At 37.4% G+C, this 10,427-nt stretch overlaps 1 non-coding gene across 1 annotated transcript; it reads right to left on the bottom strand.

The window, feature by feature from the left end:
• Positions 1-5,353: 5,353 nt before the first annotated feature.
• LOC112732128 (small nucleolar RNA R71) lies at positions 5,354-5,457 on the bottom strand. Its single transcript, XR_003167865.1, has one exon. It is a non-coding gene; the product is annotated as a small nucleolar RNA R71 (small nucleolar RNA).
• Positions 5,458-10,427: the final 4,970 nt, after the last annotated feature.

Consider the following 10,427-nt stretch of genomic DNA (forward strand, 5'->3'; position numbering starts at 1 on the left):
CGCACGCGCAAAGGACGCGTACGCGTGAGGAGCGTTCATGGCGCGAACGTAGCGCTCATTTGAAGAACGCTGCCAAGGGACGCGCATGCATGCATGATACGTGCAAGTATGGTCGAGGCTGAAGATAGTATCGATGTGCACGCATGTGTTACACGTACGCGTCGATGGTGAAAAATGCAAGGGATGTGCACGCACAGAGGACGCGTATGCGTCGGTGAATGAGCGCTACGCTCTCTTTGGGAACGCTACGTTCTTCTGATGCTACATGGAAATGCCCATTTCTGACCCACTCCATCAAAAATCAAAAGGCCCACTTCAAGCACTTGATGATTGAATTAGAAAGTGTATAAATAGAGGAAAATTTGATTTCATTGAGGATGGACTTTTACTTTTTAGAGAGATCTTAGTTTTGCTTTTTAGGAGAGTCTTTTAGAATTTGTGAGTTTTGGAGATCTGATTTGATTTTGCTTTCTGTTCTTAGTTTTCTGCATTTTCTTTTTCTGTTTTGTGTTAGAGCAATGGTGAACTAAACCCAAATTTCATTAGGGGGAGGAGCTCTATTGTAATTCTAATGAATCAATGAAATTCTTTTTCTTCTCAATTCAACTGTGTAGCTATTGGGTATATTCTGTTGTGTTTGTGAATTATTCACTCCTGAAGGGGGTTTAATTCAATTGAATGCTTGTGTGAGCCTCGGAAGGGGAATCACGTGCATTAGAAGTAGAGCTCTATCCTTCACTATTCTCTTGATCAACACTATTTGGGAGGAATTGAGATCTTGAGAATTAGTGTGGCTTATGGATGAGAGATGTGTGGTCTAACTCTTCTTATGACAATTAGATCAAGAAATTGGCAAGATTGATTGTGATTAGAGAGATTGGATTGCCAAGGAATTGGGATCCAATCAAATTCAACCTGCCATAGATCTATGCATATGATTGAGAAAGGAGTTGAGACCCAATTGATTCATGAAGGATTATAATATCTCCAATCCCTGATGAATCATTTTCTTTGAATTTCTTTCACTTTAATTTCTCTTATTTCACTACAATTTGAATTCTCCAGTTCTGTTTTGATTTCCAGCACCCAAATCCCTTTATTATTCATGCAATTTAGATTCTGCACTTTTACTTTCTTGCCTTCTTAATTCAGTTATTTACATTTCTTGAAATTTAAGATTCATCCCTTTTTAAATTTCTTGTTCTTTAAGTTTTAGCAATTTAAGTTTCTTGCCATTTAAGTTTCTGCTAGTTTACTTTCAGCATTTTAATTTCCTACAATTTTCCTTCTGTTAATCACAAATCACTCAATTCACTCTTTGCTAGCTTGACTGAATTCATCACCATACTAAAGTTGCTTGATCCATCAATCCCTGTGGGATCAACCTCACTCTGGTGAGTTATTACTACTTGATGCGAGCCAGTATACTTGCCGGCTAATTTGTGCGAAATTCATTTTTCACACATAAAGTTTTTGGCGCTGTTGCCAGGGATTGATTAGATTGACAATGATTAAGTAATGTGATAATCTAGATTAAGCATTTTTCTTTGTTTTTACTAAGCACACTAACTGTTAGCACTACAAGAAAAATACCCATTCTTTTAAAACTATATTTAAAAAGCGTAGCCTACTCATAGAATAGGCTACGCTTTTCTCCGTGTTTCCTTTTTGTAAGAGAAAAGGATACTGATGAGCGGATAATTTATACGCTTTTTGGCATTATTTTTACATAGTTTTTAGTATGATTTAGTTAGTTTTTAATATATTTTTATTAGTTTTTAATTAAAATTCACATTTCTGGACTTTACTATGAGTTTGTAAGTTTTTCTGTAGATGTTGTTGGATTCTGACCTCCCTGCACTCAAAGTGGATTTTCTGGAGCGACACAACTTTAAATGGCGCGCTCTCAATTGCGTTGGAAAGTAGACATCCAGGGCTTTCCAGCAATATATAATAGTTCATACTTTGCCCGAGTTTAGACAACGCAAACTGGCGTTGAACGCCTATTCCATGCTGCATTCTAGAGTTAAACGCCAGAAACAGGTTGCAAAGTGGAGTTAAACGCCAGAAATAGGTTACAAACTGGCGTTCAACTCCAAGAGAAGCCTCTACACGTGTAAAGCTCAATGCTAAGCCCAAGCACTCACCAAGTAGGCCCCGGAAGTGGATTTCTGCATCATTTACTCATTTCTGTAAACCCTAGTAACTAGTTTAGCATAAATAGGACTTTTTACTATTGTATTTACATCTTTGGATTATCTTTTGATCCTTGGATCACGTTTTGGGGGCTGGCCATTCGGCCATGCCTGGACCTTATCACTTATGTATTTTCAACGGTAGAGTTTCTACACTCCATAGATTAAGGTGTGGAGCTCTGCTGTTTCTCGTGAATTAATACAAAGTACTACTGTTTTTCTATTCAATTCAAGCTTATTCCTTCTCTAAGATATCCATTCACACCCAAGAACATGATGAATGTGATGATTATGTGACGCTCATCATCATTCTCACCTATGAACACGTGCCTGACAAACACTTCCGTTCTACATGCAAACAAGCTAGAATGAGTATCTCTTAGATATCTAATACAGAGGACCGAGTCCGAGATATTAGAATCTTCGTTGTATAAGTTAGAACCCATGGACGGCCATTCTTGAGATCTGGAAAGTCTAAACCTTGTCTGTGGTATTTCGAGTAGGATCTGGGAAGGGATGGCTGTGACGAGCTTCAAACTCGCGAGTGCTGGGCGTAGTGACAGACGCAAAAGGATAGTAAATCCTATTCCAGTATGATCGAGAACCGACAGATGATTAGCCATGCAGTGACACTGCATTAGACCATTTTCATAGAGAGGATGGGATGTAGCCATTGACAACGGTGATGCCCTACATAAAGCTTGCCATGGAAGGGAGTAGGAATGATTGGATGAAAATAGCAGGAAAGCAGATGTTTAGAGGAACGAAAGCATCTTTATACGCTTATCTGAAATTCTCACCAATAAATTACATAAGTATCTCTATCCTAGTTTATATTTTGTTTATCTTTTAATTATTAAAACTCTATAACCTTTTGAATCCGCCTGACTGAGATTTACAAGGTGACCATAGCTTGCTTCAAGCCGACAATCTCCGTGGGATCGACCCTTACTCACGTAAGGTTTATTACTTGGACGACCCAGTGTACTTGCTGGTCAGTTGTATCGAAATTGTGAAAAAGAACTAAAATTATGAAGGTGCGTATTAAGTTTTTAGCGCCATTACTAAGGAATGAACGATCACGATTTTGTGCGCCAAGTTTTTGGTGCCGTTGCCGGGGATTGTTCGAGTTTGGACAACTGACGGTTCATCTTGTTGCTCAGATTAGGTAATTTTATTTTAATTTTAAGCTTTTTATTTCTTATTTTTGAAAAATACAACAAATTTTCTTCTTTTTCGTTTTTCCAAAATAATTTTCGAAAAATCCAAAAAAAAAATTATTTTCAAAAATTTCATGCATTGCATTCTTCATGATCTTCAAGTTGTTCTTGGCCAGTCTTCTTGTTTGATCTTCATATTTTCTTGTTTTGTGTCTTTTCTTGTTTTTCATATGCATTCTTGAAACATTAATGTCTAAAGATTAAAAAAAATTTTAAGTTTGGTGTCTTGCATGTTTTTCTTTTCTTAAAAATTTTCAAAAATAAGTCTTGATGTTCATCTTGATCTTCAAAGTGTTCTTGGTGTTCATCTTGACATTCAAAGTGTTCTTGCATGCGTCATGTGTTTTGATCTAAAATTTCCATGCATTGTGTCTTTTTTGTGTTTTTCTCTCTCATTATTAAAAATTCAAAAATCAAAAAAAATATCTTTTCGTTTTTCTCCTCATAAAATTCTAATATTTGAGTTTACTTTTTCAAAAAATTTTAAAATTTAGTTGTTTCTTATGAGTTAAATCAAATTTTCAATTTAAAAAGTCTATCTTTTTTCAAATCTTTTTCAAAAATTAAATCTTTTTCATTTTTCTTTTATGATTTTCGAAAATTTCAAAAATTATTTTCAAAATCTTTTTCTTATTTCTATTTCACATTTTCGAATTAATTGCCAACATTTAATGTTTTAATTCAAAAAAAATTTTTTAGTTGTTACTTGCCTATTAAGAAAGGTTCAATCTTTGAATTTTAAAATCACATCTTTTAGTTTCTTGTTAGTCAAATTCAACTTTAATTTCAAGAATCAATCTTTTTAATTTCTTTTTCAAATCTTTTTCAAATTAAATTTCAAATCATATCTTTTCAATCATATCTTTTCAATTAAATCTTTTTGATTGCTAATTTCAAAATCTATTTCAAAATCAAATCTTTTTAATTTCCAATTCAAATCTCTTTCAAAATGATTTTCAATCATATCTTTTTCAAATTGATTTTCAAATCTTTTTCAATCAATCTTATCTTTCTGTTTGAATCATATCTTTTTCAAAACTACTTAACTAATTCTCTCTCTCTAATTTTCGAAAATCCCTTCCCTCTTTTTCAAAATTCCCTTTTTTTAACTAATTGTTTTAATTTTTAATTTAATTTGATTTCAATTTTAATTTTCGAAATTTTACTTTAAATTTTATTTTTTTATTTAATTAATTTTTGAAATTCCCTCTCTCTCATCTCCTTCTATTTATTTATTCATCTACTAACACTTCTCTTCCACCCAAAATTCGAACCCCATCTTCCTCTCCGTGTTCAAATTTTACCTCTTCTCCTTCTTACATTCTTCTCTTCTTATACTTGCATAAGGAATCTCTATACTGTGACATAGAGGATTTCATATTTTCTTTTCTATTTTCTTCTTTTTCATATGAGCAGGAACAACGATAAGAACATTATTGTTGAGGCTGATCCTTTGCCTGAAAGGACTCTGAAGAGAAAGCTAAGGGAAGCTAAAGCACAACACTCTAAAGAAAATCTGACAGAAATTTTCGAAAAAGAAGGAGATATGGCCGAAAATAATAACAATGCAAGGAAGATGCTTGGTGACTTTACTGCACCAAATTCCAATTTACATGGAAGAAGCATCTCAATCCCTGCCATTGGAGCAAACAATTTTGAGCTGAAACCTCAATTAGTTTCTCTGATGCAACAGAATTGCAAGTTTTATGGACTTCCATCTAAAGATCCTTTTCAGTTCTTAACTAAATTCTTGCAAATCTGTGATACTGTTAAGACCAATGGGGTTGATCCTGAGGTCTACAGGCTTATGCTTTTCCCGTTTGCTGTAAGAGACAGAGCTAGAATATGGTTGGACTCTCAACCTAAAGATAGCCTGAACTCTTGGGATAAGCTGGTCACGGCTTTCTTAGCCAAGTTCTTTCCTCCTCAAAACTTAGTAAGCTTAGAGTGGATGTTTAAACCTTCAAACAGAAGGAAGGTAAATCCCTCTATGAAGCTTGGGAGAGATACAAGGAACTGACCAAAAAGTATCATTCTGACATGCTTTCAGAATGGACAATCCTGGATATATTCTATGATGGTCTATCTGAGCTATCAAAGATGTCATTGGACCATTCTGCAGGTGGATCTATTCACCTAAAGAAAATGCCTGCAGAAGCTCAAGAACTCATTGACATGGTTGCTAATAACCAGTTCATGTACACTTCTGAGAGGAATCCTGTAAGTAATGGGACTCCTCAGAGGTAGGGAGTTCTTGAAATTGATACTCTGAATGCCATATTGGCTCAGAACAAAATATTGACTCAGCAAGTCAATATGATTTCTCAGAGTCTGAATGGATTGAAGGAATCATCCAACAGTACTAAAGAGGCATCTTCTGAAGAAAAAGCTTATGATCCTGAGAACCCTGCAATAGCAGAGGTGAATTACATGGGTGAACCCTATGGAAACACCTATAATCCCTCATGGAGGAATCATCCAAATTTCTCATGAAAGGATCAACAAAAGCCTCAACAAGGCTTTAATAGTGATGGAAGAAATAGGTTTAGCAATAGCAAACCTTTTCCATCATCTAATCAGCAACAGACAGAGAATTCTGAGCAGAATCCATCTAGCTTAGCAAATATAGTCTCTGATCTATCTAAGGCCACTGTAAGTTTCATGAATGAAACAAGGTCCTCCATTAGAAATTTGGAGGCACAAGTGGGCCAGCTGAGTAAAAGAGTCACTGAAACTCCTCCTAGTACTCTCCCAAGCAATACAGAAGAGAATCCAAAGAGAGAGTGTAAGGCCATAGATTTAACCATCATGGCCGAACCTACAAGGGAGGGAGAGGACGTGAATCCCAGTGAGGAAGACCTCCTGGGACGTTCAGTGACCAATAAGGAGTTTTCCTTTGAGGAACCAAAGGAATCTGAGGCTCATCTAGAGACCATAGAGATTCCATTGAACCTCCTTATGCCATTCATGAGCTCTGGTGAGTATTCTTCTTCTGAAGAGAATGAAGATGTCACTGAAGAGCAAGTTGCCAAGTACCTTGGTGCAATCATGAAGCTGAATGCCAAATTATTTGGTAATGAGACTTGGGAAGATGAACCTCCCTTGCTCATCAATGAACTGAGTGATCTGGATCAACTGACATTACCTCAGAAGAAACAGGATCCTAGAAAGTTCTTAATACCTTGTACCATAGGCACCATGACCTTTGAGAAGGCTCTATGTGACCTTGGGTCAGGGATAAACTTAATGCCATTCTCTGTAATGGAAAAACTTAGGATCTTTGAGGTGCAAGCTGCTAGAATCTCATTAGAGATGGCAGACAACTCAAGAAAACAGGCTTATGGACAAGTAGAGGACGTGCTAGTAAAGGTTAAAGGCCTTTACATCCCTGCTAATATCATAATCCTAGACACTGGGAAGGATGAGGATGAATCCATCATCCTTGGAAGACCCTTCCTAGCCACAGCAAGAGCTGTGATTGATGTGGACAGAGGAGAATTGATCTTTCAACTGAATGAGGACAACCTTGTGTTTAAAACTCAAGGATCTCCTTCTGTAACCATGGAGAGGAAGCATGAAAAGATTCTCTTACTGTAGAGTCAATCAAAGCCCCCACATTCAAACTCTAAGTTTGGTGTTGGGAGGTTCCAACCTTGCTCTGATTATCTGTGAGGCTCCATGGGAGCTCACTGTCAAGCTATTGACATTAAAGAAGCGCTTGTTGGGAGGCAACCAAATGTTATTTAATCATATCTATTTTATTTTCTCTTTGTTATTTCATGTTTTATTAGGTTGATGATCATGTGGAGTCACAAAAACTACTGAAAAATCAAAAACAAAATGAAAAAACCGCATTAAAAATAGCACACCCTAGAGGAGAGCAGTCTGGCGTTTAAACGCCAGAAACAAGCATTTGTCTGGTGTTTAACGCCAGAAACAAGCATCTACCTGGCGTTAAACGCCAGAAACGAGCTACATTTGGGCGTTTAACGCCAGAAACAGGCAGCAGTCTGGCGTTAAACGCCAGGATTGCACAGCAAGGGCGTTTTACACGCCTAATTAGAGCAGGGATGTTAAGTCCTTGACCCCACTTGATCTGTGGACCCCACAGGACCCCCTCAGGATCTGTGGACCCCACAGAACCCCCACATTTTCTTCTCTCTTCTTCACACCTTTTCATAACACTCTTCCCCAAATACCCCTCACCAATCACCTCAATCACTCTTCCCCATCACCTCTTCACCACTCACATCCATCCTCTCTTCCCCAAAAACCCCACCTACCTTCCAATTCAAAATATTTTCCCTCCCAAACCTAACCCTAATGGCCGAAACTTAAACCCCTCTCCACTCCTATATAAACCCCTCATTCCTTCTTCATTTTCACACAACACAACCCTATCTTCACCCCTTGGCCGAAAACACCTCTCTCTCCCACTCCTCCATTTCTCTTCTTCTTCTTCTCTTTCTTTCATTCTTCTTTTTCTCGCGGATGAGCAAACATTTTAAGTTTGGTGTGGTAAAAGCATTACTTTTTGTTTTTTCATAACCATTTATGGCACCTAAGGCCAGAGAAACCTCTAGAAAGAGGAAAGATAAGGCAATTGCTTCCACCTCTGAGTCATGGGAGATGGAGAGATTCATCTCAAAGGTCCATCAAGACCACTTCTATGAAGTTGTGGCCAAGAAAAAAGTGATCCCTGAGGTTCCTTTTAAGCTCAAAAAGAATGAGTATCCAGAGATCCGATTTGAGATCCAAAGGAGAGGTTAGGAAGCTCTCACCAACCCCATTCAACAAGTCGGGATCCTAATGGTTCAAGAGTTCTATACAAACGCATGGATCACTAGAAACCATGATCAAAGTGTGAACCCGAATCCAAAGCATTGGCTTACTATGGTTCGGGGGAAATACTTAGATTTCAGTCCGGAAAATGTAAGGCTGGCGTTCAACTTGCCAATGATGGAAGAGAACGCACGTCCCTACGCAAGAAGGGTCAACTTTGATCAAGGGTTGGACCAAGTCCTCATAGACATATGTGAGGAAGGAGCTCAATGGAAAATTGACTCAAGAGGCAAGCCGGTTCAATTAAGAAGGCAAGACCTCAAACCAGTGGCTATGGGATGGCTAGAGTTCATTCAACGCTCAATCATTCCTACTAGTAACCGGTCTGAAGTTACTATAGACCGGGCCATCATGATCCATAGTATCATGATTGGAGAAGAGGTGGAAGTTCATGAGATTATACCTCAAGAACTCTACAAGGTGGCTGACAAGTCCTCCACTTGGGCAAGGTTAGCCTTTCCTCACCTTATTTGCCACCTCTGTAATTCGGTTGGAATTGACATAGAGGGAGACATCCTCAATGAAGATGACAAGCCCATCACTAAGAAAAGGATGGAGCAAATAAGAGATCATGGACCTCAACATGAGCATGAGGAAATTCCTCACCATGAAATCCCTAAGATGCCTCAGGGGATGCACTTTCCTCCACAGAATTATTGGGAGCAAATCAATACTTCCCTAGGAGAATTAAGTTCTAACATGGGACAACTAAGGGTGGAGCATCAAGAGCACTCCATCATCCTCCATGAAATTAGAGAAGATCAAAGATCTATGAGGGAGGAGCAAGAAAGACAAGGAAGAGACATAGAGGAGCTCAAGAGCACCATTGGTTCTTCAAGGAGAGGAAGACGCCACCCTCACTAAGGTGGAATCATTCCTTAATCTCCTTGTCTATTTATTTTTTGTTTTTCGGTTTTTGAGCCTTATGTGTTATTTATGTTTGTGCCTTTACTACATGATCATTAGTGTCTAAGTGTCTATGCCTTAAAGTTATGAATATGAATCCATCACCTCTCTTGAATGAAAAATGTTTTAATTACAAAAGAACAAGAAGTACATGGTTTTGAATTCATCCTTGAAACTAGTTTAATTATTTTGATGTGGTGACAATACTTTTTGTTGTCTGAATGAATGCTTGAACAGTGCATATGTCTTTTGAATTTGATGTTTATGAATGTTAAATATGTTGGCTCTTGAAGAATAAGGAAAAAGGAGAAATGTTATTTGATAATCTGAAAAATCATAAAATTGATTCTTGAAGCAAGAAAAAGCAGTGAATACAAAAGCTTGTAGAAAAAAAATGCAAAAAAAAAGAGAAAAAGAAAAAGAAAAAGCAAGCAGAAAAAGCCAAAAGCTCTTTAAACCAAAAGGCAAGAGCAAAAAGCCAATAGCCCTTAAAACCAAAAGGTAAGGGTAATAAAAAGGATCCATGGCTTTGAGCATCAGTGGATAGGAGGGCCTAAAGGAATAAAATCATGGCCTAAGCGGCTAAACCAAGTTGTCCCTAACCATGTGCTTGTGGCGTGAAGGTGTCAAGTGAAAACTTGAGACTGAGCGGTTAAAGTCAAGGTCCAAAGCAAAAACAGAGTGTGCTTAAGAACCCTGGACACCTCTAATTGGGGACTTTAGCAAAGCTGAGTCACAATCTGAAAAGGTTCACCCAGTTATGTGTCTGTGGCATTTATGTATCTGGTGGTAATACTGGAAAACAAAGTGCTTAGGGCCACGGCCAAGACTCATAAAGTAGCTGTGTTCAAGAATCAACATACTGAACTAGGAGAATCAATAACACTATCTGAATTCTAAGTTTCTATAGATGCCAATCATTCTGAACCTCAATGGATAAAGTGAGATGCCAAAACTATTCAAGAGGCAAAAAGCTACAAGTCCCGCTCATCTGATTGGAGCTAAGATTCATTGATATTTTGGAATTTATAGTATATTCTCTTCTTTTTATCCTATTTGATTTTTAGTTGCTTGGGGACAAGCAACAATTTAAGTTTGGTGTTGTGATGAGCGGATAATTTATACGCTTTTTGGCATTATTTTTACATAGTTTTTAGAAGGATTTAGTTAGTTTTTAATATATTTTTATTAGTTTTTAATTAAAATTCACATTTCTGGACTTTACTATGAGTTTGTATGTTTTTCTGTGATTTCAGGTATTTTC

The sequence above is a fragment of the Arachis hypogaea genome, chromosome 12 (genome assembly GCF_003086295.3).
Source record: "Arachis hypogaea cultivar Tifrunner chromosome 12, arahy.Tifrunner.gnm2.J5K5, whole genome shotgun sequence".
Classification (NCBI taxonomy): domain Eukaryota; kingdom Viridiplantae; phylum Streptophyta; class Magnoliopsida; order Fabales; family Fabaceae; genus Arachis; species Arachis hypogaea.